The 15,889-nt window shown below is 49.9% G+C and overlaps 12 non-coding genes across 12 annotated transcripts; all 12 read left to right on the top strand.

Annotated features, from left to right (window-relative positions):
- The first annotated feature begins 175 nt into the window (after positions 1-175).
- Positions 176-294, top strand: LOC126308090 (5S ribosomal RNA). Its single transcript, XR_007554017.1, has one exon. It is a non-coding gene; the product is annotated as a 5S ribosomal RNA (ribosomal RNA).
- Positions 295-1,440: 1,146 nt separating this feature from the next.
- LOC126308111 (5S ribosomal RNA) lies at positions 1,441-1,559 on the top strand. Its single transcript, XR_007554036.1, has one exon. It is a non-coding gene; the product is annotated as a 5S ribosomal RNA (ribosomal RNA).
- A 1,146-nt stretch (positions 1,560-2,705) lies between these two features.
- LOC126308078 (5S ribosomal RNA) lies at positions 2,706-2,824 on the top strand. Its single transcript, XR_007554006.1, has one exon. It is a non-coding gene; the product is annotated as a 5S ribosomal RNA (ribosomal RNA).
- Positions 2,825-3,970: 1,146 nt separating this feature from the next.
- LOC126308110 (5S ribosomal RNA) lies at positions 3,971-4,089 on the top strand. Its single transcript, XR_007554035.1, has one exon. It is a non-coding gene; the product is annotated as a 5S ribosomal RNA (ribosomal RNA).
- A 1,146-nt stretch (positions 4,090-5,235) lies between these two features.
- On the top strand, positions 5,236-5,354 carry LOC126308109 (5S ribosomal RNA). Its single transcript, XR_007554034.1, has one exon. It is a non-coding gene; the product is annotated as a 5S ribosomal RNA (ribosomal RNA).
- A 1,146-nt stretch (positions 5,355-6,500) lies between these two features.
- Positions 6,501-6,619, top strand: LOC126308108 (5S ribosomal RNA). Its single transcript, XR_007554033.1, has one exon. It is a non-coding gene; the product is annotated as a 5S ribosomal RNA (ribosomal RNA).
- Positions 6,620-7,765: 1,146 nt separating this feature from the next.
- Positions 7,766-7,884, top strand: LOC126308066 (5S ribosomal RNA). The gene has a single exon (XR_007553995.1). It is a non-coding gene; the product is annotated as a 5S ribosomal RNA (ribosomal RNA).
- Positions 7,885-9,030: 1,146 nt separating this feature from the next.
- On the top strand, positions 9,031-9,149 carry LOC126308107 (5S ribosomal RNA). The gene has a single exon (XR_007554032.1). It is a non-coding gene; the product is annotated as a 5S ribosomal RNA (ribosomal RNA).
- Positions 9,150-10,295: 1,146 nt separating this feature from the next.
- On the top strand, positions 10,296-10,414 carry LOC126308054 (5S ribosomal RNA). The gene has a single exon (XR_007553984.1). It is a non-coding gene; the product is annotated as a 5S ribosomal RNA (ribosomal RNA).
- Positions 10,415-11,560: 1,146 nt separating this feature from the next.
- Positions 11,561-11,679, top strand: LOC126308106 (5S ribosomal RNA). Its single transcript, XR_007554031.1, has one exon. It is a non-coding gene; the product is annotated as a 5S ribosomal RNA (ribosomal RNA).
- Positions 11,680-12,825: 1,146 nt separating this feature from the next.
- Positions 12,826-12,944, top strand: LOC126308105 (5S ribosomal RNA). The gene has a single exon (XR_007554030.1). It is a non-coding gene; the product is annotated as a 5S ribosomal RNA (ribosomal RNA).
- Positions 12,945-14,080: 1,136 nt separating this feature from the next.
- LOC126308103 (5S ribosomal RNA) lies at positions 14,081-14,199 on the top strand. Its single transcript, XR_007554029.1, has one exon. It is a non-coding gene; the product is annotated as a 5S ribosomal RNA (ribosomal RNA).
- The last annotated feature ends 1,690 nt before the right edge of the window (positions 14,200-15,889 follow it).

Below are 15,889 nucleotides of genomic sequence, written 5' to 3'. Positions count from 1 at the left end.
GGTGCAACGAGCAGCTGTGTTGTGCGTCTGACCCACGTGGCGGCGCGCCGCACTGCGCGTCGCCTTCGAGGTGGAAGGACGTGCTTTGCGTCAAATGTGCCACCGAAGACGGCGATTGCGTGTGTTGGGAGGAGAGGCGAAGCCTTCTTCTGCCGTGCGGCTACTGTATAAGGACGCCAACGGCCATACCATGTTGAATACACCGGTTCTCGTCCGATCACCGAAGTTAAGCAACATCGGGCCCGGTTAGTACTTGGATGGGTGACCACCTGGGAACACCGGGTGCTGTTGGCTCCCTCTCTTCTTCTAAATTTTATGTCACTACACCTGCCAGTCCTCTTTTCATACAAACTCTCAGGTGCGACAAAGATGCTTCCACAAGCATTTTAAACCACTGTATTAAATGTAAGATGCAAAATTACAGTAATGAACTCAGTTTGAACAAGAATGCGCGGAGGAAGAGTGCTAGGAACTCGTTGAAAATAACGAAACACTGCGAATCGACAGATGTGCTCTTAAAATGCGTCAGAGCCTACTGTTTTGTAGGAGCGCTAAATTCCAATTTTGTAGCAGTGCACAACGGCAAATTTGTAAACAAAAATTAACCTTTCGTCGCTACAAGAGATGGATACTTTGCCGAACAGCCTGTGTCTTGTGTGCATGTTTTCGCACCTTTCCACGGCACGGCGCAGCACAGAGCGGCTCTGGTAGCTCCGAACGGCCGCACACGGCGCCTCGGACACGCCGGTTCGGCCCGCGCCCATCTCGCAGATGCTTCTCGTACTTGTGCTGTCATATGGACCGCGACCCGAGCGGCAGCGAGCGGCAGTCGAGCAAAGTCGGGACAAGTCGGGACGGAAGGGGACAGCCGAGAATGCACCGTGCGAATTACGCAAATATCTGGAAGCGCGACGCGTGTCAGGCAGGTGAGACCGCTTCCCTCTGTCTTCATTTCTTGCTTTCTTGTCACTACCCCTGCCAGCCCTTTTTTCATGCTACCTTTCTCATGTGACAAAGATGCTTCCATACTGATTTTAAACTATCGTAAGATACGATGTTAAGGAACTCAATTTGAAAAGAGTGCGCCAAGGAAGACTTCCAAAGAGTCTCTGGAAATAACAAAACAGTGTGAAGTGACAGAAATGTTGTGAAATACGTCAGGGCATATTGTTTTGTAGCAGTGCACAACGGCAAATTTGTAAACAAAAATTTACCTTTCGTCGCTACAAGAGATGGATACTTTGTCGAACAAACGAATGACAGGCGGTGCAACGAGCAGCTGTGTTGTGCGTCTGACCCACGTGGCGGCGCGCCGCACTGCGCGTCGCCTTCGAGGTGGAAGGACGTGCTTTGCGTCAAATGTGCCACCGAAGACGGCGATTGCGTGTGTTGGGAGGAGAGGCGAAGCCTTCTTCTGCCGTGCGGCTACTGTATAAGGACGCCAACGGCCATACCATGTTGAATACACCGGTTCTCGTCCGATCACCGAAGTTAAGCAACATCGGGCCCGGTTAGTACTTGGATGGGTGACCGCCTGGGAACACCGGGTGCTGTTGGCTCCCTCTCTTCTTCTAAATTTTATGTCACTACACCTGCCAGTCCTCTTTTCATACAAACTCTCAGGTGCGACAAAGATGCTTCCACAAGCATTTTCAACCACTGTATTAAATGTAAGATGCAAAATTACAGTAATGAACTCAGTTTGAACAAGAATGCGCGGAGGAAGAGTGCTAGGAACTCGTTGAAAATAACGAAACACTGCGAATCGACAGATGTGCTCTTAAAATGCGTCAGAGCCTACTGTTTTGTAGGAGCGCTAAATTCCAATTTTGTAGCAGTGCACAACGGCAAATTTGTAAACAAAAATTAACCTTTCGTCGCTACAAGAGATGGATACTTTGCCGAACAGCCTGTGTCTTGTGTGCATGTTTTCGCACCTTTCCACGGCACGGCGCAGCACAGAGCGGCTCTGGTAGCTCCGAACGGCCGCACACGGCGCCTCGGACACGCCGGTTCGGCCCGCGCCCATCTCGCAGATGCTTCTCGTACTTGTGCTGTCATATGGACCGCGACCCGAGCGGCAGCGAGCGGCAGTCGAGCAAAGTCGGGACAAGTCGGGACGGAAGGGGACAGCCGAGAATGCACCGTGCGAATTACGCAAATATCTGGAAGCGCGACGCGTGTCAGGCAGGTGAGACCGCTTCCCTCTGTCTTCATTTCTTGCTTTCTTGTCACTACCCCTGCCAGCCCTTTTTTCATGCTACCTTTCTCATGTGACAAAGATGCTTCCATACTGATTTTAAACTATCGTAAGATACGATGTTAAGGAACTCAATTTGAAAAGAGTGCGCCAAGGAAGACTTCCAAAGAGTCTCTGGAAATAACAAAACAGTGTGAAGTGACAGAAATGTTGTGAAATACGTCAGGGCATATTGTTTTGTAGCAGTGCACAACGGCAAATTTGTAAACAAAAATTTACCTTTCGTCGCTACAAGAGATGGATACTTTGTCGAACAAACGAATGACAGGCGGTGCAACGAGCAGCTGTGTTGTGCGTCTGACCCACGTGGCGGCGCGCCGCACTGCGCGTCGCCTTCGAGGTGGAAGGACGTGCTTTGCGTCAAATGTGCCACCGAAGACGGCGATTGCGTGTGTTGGGAGGAGAGGCGAAGCCTTCTTCTGCCGTGCGGCTACTGTATAAGGACGCCAACGGCCATACCATGTTGAATACACCGGTTCTCGTCCGATCACCGAAGTTAAGCAACATCGGGCCCGGTTAGTACTTGGATGGGTGACCACCTGGGAACACCGGGTGCTGTTGGCTCCCTCTCTTCTTCTAAATTTTATGTCACTACACCTGCCAGTCCTCTTTTCATACAAACTCTCAGGTGCGACAAAGATGCTTCCACAAGCATTTTAAACCACTGTATTAAATGTAAGATGCAAAATTACAGTAATGAACTCAGTTTGAACAAGAATGCGCGGAGGAAGAGTGCTAGGAACTCGTTGAAAATAACGAAACACTGCGAATCGACAGATGTGCTCTTAAAATGCGTCAGAGCCTACTGTTTTGTAGGAGCGCTAAATTCCAATTTTGTAGCAGTGCACAACGGCAAATTTGTAAACAAAAATTAACCTTTCGTCGCTACAAGAGATGGATACTTTGCCGAACAGCCTGTGTCTTGTGTGCATGTTTTCGCACCTTTCCACGGCACGGCGCAGCACAGAGCGGCTCTGGTAGCTCCGAACGGCCGCACACGGCGCCTCGGACACGCCGGTTCGGCCCGCGCCCATCTCGCAGATGCTTCTCGTACTTGTGCTGTCATATGGACCGCGACCCGAGCGGCAGCGAGCGGCAGTCGAGCAAAGTCGGGACAAGTCGGGACGGAAGGGGACAGCCGAGAATGCACCGTGCGAATTACGCAAATATCTGGAAGCGCGACGCGTGTCAGGCAGGTGAGACCGCTTCCCTCTGTCTTCATTTCTTGCTTTCTTGTCACTACCCCTGCCAGCCCTTTTTTCATGCTACCTTTCTCATGTGACAAAGATGCTTCCATACTGATTTTAAACTATCGTAAGATACGATGTTAAGGAACTCAATTTGAAAAGAGTGCGCCAAGGAAGACTTCCAAAGAGTCTCTGGAAATAACAAAACAGTGTGAAGTGACAGAAATGTTGTGAAATACGTCAGGGCATATTGTTTTGTAGCAGTGCACAACGGCAAATTTGTAAACAAAAATTTACCTTTCGTCGCTACAAGAGATGGATACTTTGTCGAACAAACGAATGACAGGCGGTGCAACGAGCAGCTGTGTTGTGCGTCTGACCCACGTGGCGGCGCGCCGCACTGCGCGTCGCCTTCGAGGTGGAAGGACGTGCTTTGCGTCAAATGTGCCACCGAAGACGGCGATTGCGTGTGTTGGGAGGAGAGGCGAAGCCTTCTTCTGCCGTGCGGCTACTGTATAAGGACGCCAACGGCCATACCATGTTGAATACACCGGTTCTCGTCCGATCACCGAAGTTAAGCAACATCGGGCCCGGTTAGTACTTGGATGGGTGACCGCCTGGGAACACCGGGTGCTGTTGGCTCCCTCTCTTCTTCTAAATTTTATGTCACTACACCTGCCAGTCCTCTTTTCATACAAACTCTCAGGTGCGACAAAGATGCTTCCACAAGCATTTTAAACCACTGTATTAAATGTAAGATGCAAAATTACAGTAATGAACTCAGTTTGAACAAGAATGCGCGGAGGAAGAGTGCTAGGAACTCGTTGAAAATAACGAAACACTGCGAATCGACAGATGTGCTCTTAAAATGCGTCAGAGCCTACTGTTTTGTAGGAGCGCTAAATTCCAATTTTGTAGCAGTGCACAACGGCAAATTTGTAAACAAAAATTAACCTTTCGTCGCTACAAGAGATGGATACTTTGCCGAACAGCCTGTGTCTTGTGTGCATGTTTTCGCACCTTTCCACGGCACGGCGCAGCACAGAGCGGCTCTGGTAGCTCCGAACGGCCGCACACGGCGCCTCGGACACGCCGGTTCGGCCCGCGCCCATCTCGCAGATGCTTCTCGTACTTGTGCTGTCATATGGACCGCGACCCGAGCGGCAGCGAGCGGCAGTCGAGCAAAGTCGGGACAAGTCGGGACGGAAGGGGACAGCCGAGAATGCACCGTGCGAATTACGCAAATATCTGGAAGCGCGACGCGTGTCAGGCAGGTGAGACCGCTTCCCTCTGTCTTCATTTCTTGCTTTCTTGTCACTACCCCTGCCAGCCCTTTTTTCATGCTACCTTTCTCATGTGACAAAGATGCTTCCATACTGATTTTAAACTATCGTAAGATACGATGTTAAGGAACTCAATTTGAAAAGAGTGCGCCAAGGAAGACTTCCAAAGAGTCTCTGGAAATAACAAAACAGTGTGAAGTGACAGAAATGTTGTGAAATACGTCAGGGCATATTGTTTTGTAGCAGTGCACAACGGCAAATTTGTAAACAAAAATTTACCTTTCGTCGCTACAAGAGATGGATACTTTGTCGAACAAACGAATGACAGGCGGTGCAACGAGCAGCTGTGTTGTGCGTCTGACCCACGTGGCGGCGCGCCGCACTGCGCGTCGCCTTCGAGGTGGAAGGACGTGCTTTGCGTCAAATGTGCCACCGAAGACGGCGATTGCGTGTGTTGGGAGGAGAGGCGAAGCCTTCTTCTGCCGTGCGGCTACTGTATAAGGACGCCAACGGCCATACCATGTTGAATACACCGGTTCTCGTCCGATCACCGAAGTTAAGCAACATCGGGCCCGGTTAGTACTTGGATGGGTGACCGCCTGGGAACACCGGGTGCTGTTGGCTCCCTCTCTTCTTCTAAATTTTATGTCACTACACCTGCCAGTCCTCTTTTCATACAAACTCTCAGGTGCGACAAAGATGCTTCCACAAGCATTTTAAACCACTGTATTAAATGTAAGATGCAAAATTACAGTAATGAACTCAGTTTGAACAAGAATGCGCGGAGGAAGAGTGCTAGGAACTCGTTGAAAATAACGAAACACTGCGAATCGACAGATGTGCTCTTAAAATGCGTCAGAGCCTACTGTTTTGTAGGAGCGCTAAATTCCAATTTTGTAGCAGTGCACAACGGCAAATTTGTAAACAAAAATTAACCTTTCGTCGCTACAAGAGATGGATACTTTGCCGAACAGCCTGTGTCTTGTGTGCATGTTTTCGCACCTTTCCACGGCACGGCGCAGCACAGAGCGGCTCTGGTAGCTCCGAACGGCCGCACACGGCGCCTCGGACACGCCGGTTCGGCCCGCGCCCATCTCGCAGATGCTTCTCGTACTTGTGCTGTCATATGGACCGCGACCCGAGCGGCAGCGAGCGGCAGTCGAGCAAAGTCGGGACAAGTCGGGACGGAAGGGGACAGCCGAGAATGCACCGTGCGAATTACGCAAATATCTGGAAGCGCGACGCGTGTCAGGCAGGTGAGACCGCTTCCCTCTGTCTTCATTTCTTGCTTTCTTGTCACTACCCCTGCCAGCCCTTTTTTCATGCTACCTTCCTCATGTGACAAAGATGCTTCCATACTGATTTTAAACTATCGTAAGATACGATGTTAAGGAACTCAATTTGAAAAGAGTGCGCCAAGGAAGACTTCCAAAGAGTCTCTGGAAATAACAAAACAGTGTGAAGTGACAGAAATGTTGTGAAATACGTCAGGGCATATTGTTTTGTAGCAGTGCACAACGGCAAATTTGTAAACAAAAATTTACCTTTCGTCGCTACAAGAGATGGATACTTTGTCGAACAAACGAATGACAGGCGGTGCAACGAGCAGCTGTGTTGTGCGTCTGACCCACGTGGCGGCGCGCCGCACTGCGCGTCGCCTTCGAGGTGGAAGGACGTGCTTTGCGTCAAATGTGCCACCGAAGACGGCGATTGCGTGTGTTGGGAGGAGAGGCGAAGCCTTCTTCTGCCGTGCGGCTACTGTATAAGGACGCCAACGGCCATACCATGTTGAATACACCGGTTCTCGTCCGATCACCGAAGTTAAGCAACATCGGGCCCGGTTAGTACTTGGATGGGTGACCGCCTGGGAACACCGGGTGCTGTTGGCTCCCTCTCTTCTTCTAAATTTTATGTCACTACACCTGCCAGTCCTCTTTTCATACAAACTCTCAGGTGCGACAAAGATGCTTCCACAAGCATTTTAAACCACTGTATTAAATGTAAGATGCAAAATTACAGTAATGAACTCAGTTTGAACAAGAATGCGCGGAGGAAGAGTGCTAGGAACTCGTTGAAAATAACGAAACACTGCGAATCGACAGATGTGCTCTTAAAATGCGTCAGAGCCTACTGTTTTGTAGGAGCGCTAAATTCCAATTTTGTAGCAGTGCACAACGGCAAATTTGTAAACAAAAATTAACCTTTCGTCGCTACAAGAGATGGATACTTTGCCGAACAGCCTGTGTCTTGTGTGCATGTTTTCGCACCTTTCCACGGCACGGCGCAGCACAGAGCGGCTCTGGTAGCTCCGAACGGCCGCACACGGCGCCTCGGACACGCCGGTTCGGCCCGCGCCCATCTCGCAGATGCTTCTCGTACTTGTGCTGTCATATGGACCGCGACCCGAGCGGCAGCGAGCGGCAGTCGAGCAAAGTCGGGACAAGTCGGGACGGAAGGGGACAGCCGAGAATGCACCGTGCGAATTACGCAAATATCTGGAAGCGCGACGCGTGTCAGGCAGGTGAGACCGCTTCCCTCTGTCTTCATTTCTTGCTTTCTTGTCACTACCCCTGCCAGCCCTTTTTTCATGCTACCTTTCTCATGTGACAAAGATGCTTCCATACTGATTTTAAACTATCGTAAGATACGATGTTAAGGAACTCAATTTGAAAAGAGTGCGCCAAGGAAGACTTCCAAAGAGTCTCTGGAAATAACAAAACAGTGTGAAGTGACAGAAATGTTGTGAAATACGTCAGGGCATATTGTTTTGTAGCAGTGCACAACGGCAAATTTGTAAACAAAAATTTACCTTTCGTCGCTACAAGAGATGGATACTTTGTCGAACAAACGAATGACAGGCGGTGCAACGAGCAGCTGTGTTGTGCGTCTGACCCACGTGGCGGCGCGCCGCACTGCGCGTCGCCTTCGAGGTGGAAGGACGTGCTTTGCGTCAAATGTGCCACCGAAGACGGCGATTGCGTGTGTTGGGAGGAGAGGCGAAGCCTTCTTCTGCCGTGCGGCTACTGTATAAGGACGCCAACGGCCATACCATGTTGAATACACCGGTTCTCGTCCGATCACCGAAGTTAAGCAACATCGGGCCCGGTTAGTACTTGGATGGGTGACCACCTGGGAACACCGGGTGCTGTTGGCTCCCTCTCTTCTTCTAAATTTTATGTCACTACACCTGCCAGTCCTCTTTTCATACAAACTCTCAGGTGCGACAAAGATGCTTCCACAAGCATTTTAAACCACTGTATTAAATGTAAGATGCAAAATTACAGTAATGAACTCAGTTTGAACAAGAATGCGCGGAGGAAGAGTGCTAGGAACTCGTTGAAAATAACGAAACACTGCGAATCGACAGATGTGCTCTTAAAATGCGTCAGAGCCTACTGTTTTGTAGGAGCGCTAAATTCCAATTTTGTAGCAGTGCACAACGGCAAATTTGTAAACAAAAATTAACCTTTCGTCGCTACAAGAGATGGATACTTTGCCGAACAGCCTGTGTCTTGTGTGCATGTTTTCGCACCTTTCCACGGCACGGCGCAGCACAGAGCGGCTCTGGTAGCTCCGAACGGCCGCACACGGCGCCTCGGACACGCCGGTTCGGCCCGCGCCCATCTCGCAGATGCTTCTCGTACTTGTGCTGTCATATGGACCGCGACCCGAGCGGCAGCGAGCGGCAGTCGAGCAAAGTCGGGACAAGTCGGGACGGAAGGGGACAGCCGAGAATGCACCGTGCGAATTACGCAAATATCTGGAAGCGCGACGCGTGTCAGGCAGGTGAGACCGCTTCCCTCTGTCTTCATTTCTTGCTTTCTTGTCACTACCCCTGCCAGCCCTTTTTTCATGCTACCTTTCTCATGTGACAAAGATGCTTCCATACTGATTTTAAACTATCGTAAGATACGATGTTAAGGAACTCAATTTGAAAAGAGTGCGCCAAGGAAGACTTCCAAAGAGTCTCTGGAAATAACAAAACAGTGTGAAGTGACAGAAATGTTGTGAAATACGTCAGGGCATATTGTTTTGTAGCAGTGCACAACGGCAAATTTGTAAACAAAAATTTACCTTTCGTCGCTACAAGAGATGGATACTTTGTCGAACAAACGAATGACAGGCGGTGCAACGAGCAGCTGTGTTGTGCGTCTGACCCACGTGGCGGCGCGCCGCACTGCGCGTCGCCTTCGAGGTGGAAGGACGTGCTTTGCGTCAAATGTGCCACCGAAGACGGCGATTGCGTGTGTTGGGAGGAGAGGCGAAGCCTTCTTCTGCCGTGCGGCTACTGTATAAGGACGCCAACGGCCATACCATGTTGAATACACCGGTTCTCGTCCGATCACCGAAGTTAAGCAACATCGGGCCCGGTTAGTACTTGGATGGGTGACCGCCTGGGAACACCGGGTGCTGTTGGCTCCCTCTCTTCTTCTAAATTTTATGTCACTACACCTGCCAGTCCTCTTTTCATACAAACTCTCAGGTGCGACAAAGATGCTTCCACAAGCATTTTAAACCACTGTATTAAATGTAAGATGCAAAATTACAGTAATGAACTCAGTTTGAACAAGAATGCGCGGAGGAAGAGTGCTAGGAACTCGTTGAAAATAACGAAACACTGCGAATCGACAGATGTGCTCTTAAAATGCGTCAGAGCCTACTGTTTTGTAGGAGCGCTAAATTCCAATTTTGTAGCAGTGCACAACGGCAAATTTGTAAACAAAAATTAACCTTTCGTCGCTACAAGAGATGGATACTTTGCCGAACAGCCTGTGTCTTGTGTGCATGTTTTCGCACCTTTCCACGGCACGGCGCAGCACAGAGCGGCTCTGGTAGCTCCGAACGGCCGCACACGGCGCCTCGGACACGCCGGTTCGGCCCGCGCCCATCTCGCAGATGCTTCTCGTACTTGTGCTGTCATATGGACCGCGACCCGAGCGGCAGCGAGCGGCAGTCGAGCAAAGTCGGGACAAGTCGGGACGGAAGGGGACAGCCGAGAATGCACCGTGCGAATTACGCAAATATCTGGAAGCGCGACGCGTGTCAGGCAGGTGAGACCGCTTCCCTCTGTCTTCATTTCTTGCTTTCTTGTCACTACCCCTGCCAGCCCTTTTTTCATGCTACCTTTCTCATGTGACAAAGATGCTTCCATACTGATTTTAAACTATCGTAAGATACGATGTTAAGGAACTCAATTTGAAAAGAGTGCGCCAAGGAAGACTTCCAAAGAGTCTCTGGAAATAACAAAACAGTGTGAAGTGACAGAAATGTTGTGAAATACGTCAGGGCATATTGTTTTGTAGCAGTGCACAACGGCAAATTTGTAAACAAAAATTTACCTTTCGTCGCTACAAGAGATGGATACTTTGTCGAACAAACGAATGACAGGCGGTGCAACGAGCAGCTGTGTTGTGCGTCTGACCCACGTGGCGGCGCGCCGCACTGCGCGTCGCCTTCGAGGTGGAAGGACGTGCTTTGCGTCAAATGTGCCACCGAAGACGGCGATTGCGTGTGTTGGGAGGAGAGGCGAAGCCTTCTTCTGCCGTGCGGCTACTGTATAAGGACGCCAACGGCCATACCATGTTGAATACACCGGTTCTCGTCCGATCACCGAAGTTAAGCAACATCGGGCCCGGTTAGTACTTGGATGGGTGACCACCTGGGAACACCGGGTGCTGTTGGCTCCCTCTCTTCTTCTAAATTTTATGTCACTACACCTGCCAGTCCTCTTTTCATACAAACTCTCAGGTGCGACAAAGATGCTTCCACAAGCATTTTAAACCACTGTATTAAATGTAAGATGCAAAATTACAGTAATGAACTCAGTTTGAACAAGAATGCGCGGAGGAAGAGTGCTAGGAACTCGTTGAAAATAACGAAACACTGCGAATCGACAGATGTGCTCTTAAAATGCGTCAGAGCCTACTGTTTTGTAGGAGCGCTAAATTCCAATTTTGTAGCAGTGCACAACGGCAAATTTGTAAACAAAAATTAACCTTTCGTCGCTACAAGAGATGGATACTTTGCCGAACAGCCTGTGTCTTGTGTGCATGTTTTCGCACCTTTCCACGGCACGGCGCAGCACAGAGCGGCTCTGGTAGCTCCGAACGGCCGCACACGGCGCCTCGGACACGCCGGTTCGGCCCGCGCCCATCTCGCAGATGCTTCTCGTACTTGTGCTGTCATATGGACCGCGACCCGAGCGGCAGCGAGCGGCAGTCGAGCAAAGTCGGGACAAGTCGGGACGGAAGGGGACAGCCGAGAATGCACCGTGCGAATTACGCAAATATCTGGAAGCGCGACGCGTGTCAGGCAGGTGAGACCGCTTCCCTCTGTCTTCATTTCTTGCTTTCTTGTCACTACCCCTGCCAGCCCTTTTTTCATGCTACCTTTCTCATGTGACAAAGATGCTTCCATACTGATTTTAAACTATCGTAAGATACGATGTTAAGGAACTCAATTTGAAAAGAGTGCGCCAAGGAAGACTTCCAAAGAGTCTCTGGAAATAACAAAACAGTGTGAAGTGACAGAAATGTTGTGAAATACGTCAGGGCATATTGTTTTGTAGCAGTGCACAACGGCAAATTTGTAAACAAAAATTTACCTTTCGTCGCTACAAGAGATGGATACTTTGTCGAACAAACGAATGACAGGCGGTGCAACGAGCAGCTGTGTTGTGCGTCTGACCCACGTGGCGGCGCGCCGCACTGCGCGTCGCCTTCGAGGTGGAAGGACGTGCTTTGCGTCAAATGTGCCACCGAAGACGGCGATTGCGTGTGTTGGGAGGAGAGGCGAAGCCTTCTTCTGCCGTGCGGCTACTGTATAAGGACGCCAACGGCCATACCATGTTGAATACACCGGTTCTCGTCCGATCACCGAAGTTAAGCAACATCGGGCCCGGTTAGTACTTGGATGGGTGACCGCCTGGGAACACCGGGTGCTGTTGGCTCCCTCTCTTCTTCTAAATTTTATGTCACTACACCTGCCAGTCCTCTTTTCATACAAACTCTCAGGTGCGACAAAGATGCTTCCACAAGCATTTTAAACCACTGTATTAAATGTAAGATGCAAAATTACAGTAATGAACTCAGTTTGAACAAGAATGCGCGGAGGAAGAGTGCTAGGAACTCGTTGAAAATAACGAAACACTGCGAATCGACAGATGTGCTCTTAAAATGCGTCAGAGCCTACTGTTTTGTAGGAGCGCTAAATTCCAATTTTGTAGCAGTGCACAACGGCAAATTTGTAAACAAAAATTAACCTTTCGTCGCTACAAGAGATGGATACTTTGCCGAACAGCCTGTGTCTTGTGTGCATGTTTTCGCACCTTTCCACGGCACGGCGCAGCACAGAGCGGCTCTGGTAGCTCCGAACGGCCGCACACGGCGCCTCGGACACGCCGGTTCGGCCCGCGCCCATCTCGCAGATGCTTCTCGTACTTGTGCTGTCATATGGACCGCGACCCGAGCGGCAGCGAGCGGCAGTCGAGCAAAGTCGGGACAAGTCGGGACGGAAGGGGACAGCCGAGAATGCACCGTGCGAATTACGCAAATATCTGGAAGCGCGACGCGTGTCAGGCAGGTGAGACCGCTTCCCTCTGTCTTCATTTCTTGCTTTCTTGTCACTACCCCTGCCAGCCCTTTTTTCATGCTACCTTTCTCATGTGACAAAGATGCTTCCATACTGATTTTAAACTATCGTAAGATACGATGTTAAGGAACTCAATTTGAAAAGAGTGCGCCAAGGAAGACTTCCAAAGAGTCTCTGGAAATAACAAAACAGTGTGAAGTGACAGAAATGTTGTGAAATACGTCAGGGCATATTGTTTTGTAGCAGTGCACAACGGCAAATTTGTAAACAAAAATTTACCTTTCGTCGCTACAAGAGATGGATACTTTGTCGAACAAACGAATGACAGGCGGTGCAACGAGCAGCTGTGTTGTGCGTCTGACCCACGTGGCGGCGCGCCGCACTGCGCGTCGCCTTCGAGGTGGAAGGACGTGCTTTGCGTCAAATGTGCCACCGAAGACGGCGATTGCGTGTGTTGGGAGGAGAGGCGAAGCCTTCTTCTGCCGAGCGGCTACTGTATAAGGACGCCAACGGCCATACCATGTTGAATACACCGGTTCTCGTCCGATCACCGAAGTTAAGCAACATCGGGCCCGGTTAGTACTTGGATGGGTGACCGCCTGGGAACACCGGGTGCTGTTGGCTCCCTCTCTTCTTCTAAATTTTATGTCACTACACCTGCCAGTCCTCTTTTCATACAAACTCTCAGGTGCGACAAAGATGCTTCCACAAGCATTTTAAACCACTGTATTAAATGTAAGATGCAAAATTACAGTAATGAACTCAGTTTGAACAAGAATGCGCGGAGGAAGAGTGCTAGGAACTCGTTGAAAATAACGAAACACTGCGAATCGACAGATGTGCTCTTAAAATGCGTCAGAGCCTACTGTTTTGTAGGAGCGCTAAATTCCAATTTTGTAGCAGTGCACAACGGCAAATTTGTAAACAAAAATTAACCTTTCGTCGCTACAAGAGATGGATACTTTGCCGAACAGCCTGTGTCTTGTGTGCATGTTTTCGCACCTTTCCACGGCATGGCGCAGCACAGAGCGGCTCTGGTAGCTCCGAACGGCCGCACACGGCGCCTCGGACACGCCGGTTCGGCCCGCGCCCATCTCGCAGATGCTTCTCGTACTTGTGCTGTCATATGGACCGCGACCCGAGCGGCAGTCGAGCAAAGTCGGGACAAGTCGGGACGGAAGGGGACAGCCGAGAATGCACCGTGCGAATTACGCAAATATCTGGAAGCGCGACGCGTGTCAGGCAGGTGAGACCGCTTCCCTCTGTCTTCATTTCTTGCTTTCTTGTCACTACCCCTGCCAGCCCTTTTTTCATGCTACCTTTCTCATGTGACAAAGATGCTTCCATACTGATTTTAAACTATCGTAAGATACGATGTTAAGGAACTCAATTTGAAAAGAGTGCGCCAAGGAAGACTTCCAAAGAGTCTCTGGAAATAACAAAACAGTGTGAAGTGACAGAAATGTTGTGAAATACGTCAGGGCATATTGTTTTGTAGCAGTGCACAACGGCAAATTTGTAAACAAAAATTTACCTTTCGTCGCTACAAGAGATGGATACTTTGTCGAACAAACGAATGACAGGCGGTGCAACGAGCAGCTGTGTTGTGCGTCTGACCCACGTGGCGGCGCGCCGCACTGCGCGTCGCCTTCGAGGTGGAAGGACGTGCTTTGCGTCAAATGTGCCACCGAAGACGGCGATTGCGTGTGTTGGGAGGAGAGGCGAAGCCTTCTTCTGCCGTGCGGCTACTGTATAAAGACGCCAACGGCCATACCATGTTGAATACACCGGTTCTCGTCCGATCACCGAAGTTAAGCAACATCGGGCCCGGTTAGTACTTGGATGGGTGACCGCCTGGGAACACCGGGTGCTGTTGGCTCCCTCTCTTCTTCTAAATTTTATGTCACTACACCTGCCAGTCCTCTTTTCATACAAACTCTCAGGTGCGACAAAGATGCTTCCACAAACATTTTAAACCACTGTATTAAATGTAAGATGCAAAATTACAGTAATGAACTCAGTTTGAACAAGAATGCGTGGAGGAAGAGTGCTAGGAACTCGTTGAAAATAACGAAACACTGCGAATCGACAGATGTGCTCTTAAAATGCGTCAGAGCCTACTGTTTTGTAGGAGCGTTAAATTCCAATTTTGTAGCAGTGCACAACGGCAAATTTGTAAACAAAAATTAACCTTTCGTCGCTACAAGAGATGGATACTTTGCCGAACAGCCTGTGTCTTGTGTGCATGTTTTCGCACCTTTCCACGGCACGGCGCAGCACAGAGCGGCTCTGGTAGCTCCGAACGGCCGCACACGGCGCCTCGGACACGCCGGTTCGGCCCGCGCCCATCTCGCAGATGCTTCTCGTACTTGTGCTGTCATATGGACCGCGACCCGAGCGGCAGCGAGCGGCAGTCGAGCAAAGTCGGGACAAGTCGGGACGGAAGGGGACAGCCGAGAATGCACCGTGCGAATTACGCAAATATCTGGAAGCGCGACGCGTGTCAGGCAGGTGAGACCGCTTCCCTCTGTCTTCATTTCTTGCTTTCTTGTCACTACCCCTGCCAGCCCTTTTTTCATGCTACCTTTCTCATGTGACAAAGATGCTTCCATACTGTGATTTCGTAGACTTTCCCGGCGTAATAACTGCTGATATTCTTCACGGGTTTGCAGCCGGATCATTTCGTCCTCCAGACACAATATTTCGGCGGACCAGCTGGCCGCCATCCTCAGGTGAGTTAATGCTGGTGCACTGCCTCGCCGGAACTGAGTTCCAGCCACAACGACGGAAACCTTTATACACCACAAACCGTTCACCGCGCGTGCGCGAGAAGATAGCGCCTCCTGGCGATAAGAAGACACGCAGCGCGCCGGTGGAGAAAGACGGCGGAAACGATAAATCGCATCAGGAAGGATCCAAAGATCGAAAAGAAGAACGTTTTTGTTTAATGTCCGACAACATCGGATTCCATATTTTGCTTAGAGGAAAACCTCTATCCCTGTTAATAATATTGCTTGCTAATCTGATTTCAATAGATTCTTTAAGAATACATTCCCAATAGCGAGAAGCAGGAGAGATCAATTGTGTCCTGTCGTACATCATTCTGTGTCCCTCGTTAAGGCAATGTTCCGCCACTGCAGATTTCTCGGGCTGGAGCAACCGAGTGTGCCGATGATGTTCCACACACCGGTCCTTAATCGTTCGAATAGTCTGACCAATGTACTTCTTTCCACAGTGACACGGGATTTCATATACACCGGGTTTCCTTAAACCCAAATTATCCTTAACTGAGCCGAGAAGGGCTCTAGTCTTGGGCACCGGCGTAAAAACACTTTTTATATCATATCTCCTTAGAATTCTTGAAATTTTGGATGATATACTTCCCGCAAAGGGTAAATAAGCAACAGCTACAAAAGTATCCTCTATAGGCTCGCGTGACGGACCAAACTGAAGAGCACGGCATATTTGTTGTTCCGTATATCCATTCTGTTTGAAAACAGTTTTCAAATGGTCAAGTTCTTCTTTCAAATGTTCCTCGTCAGAAATGGCATAAGCTCTTTTTACCAAAG

The sequence above is a fragment of the Schistocerca gregaria genome, unplaced genomic scaffold, assembly GCF_023897955.1.
Source record: "Schistocerca gregaria isolate iqSchGreg1 unplaced genomic scaffold, iqSchGreg1.2 ptg000355l, whole genome shotgun sequence".
NCBI classification, from domain to species: Eukaryota; Metazoa; Arthropoda; class Insecta; order Orthoptera; family Acrididae; genus Schistocerca; species Schistocerca gregaria.
The sequence above is the reverse complement of the archived record's forward strand: the minus strand, read 5'-3'. Positions and strand labels throughout refer to the sequence as shown.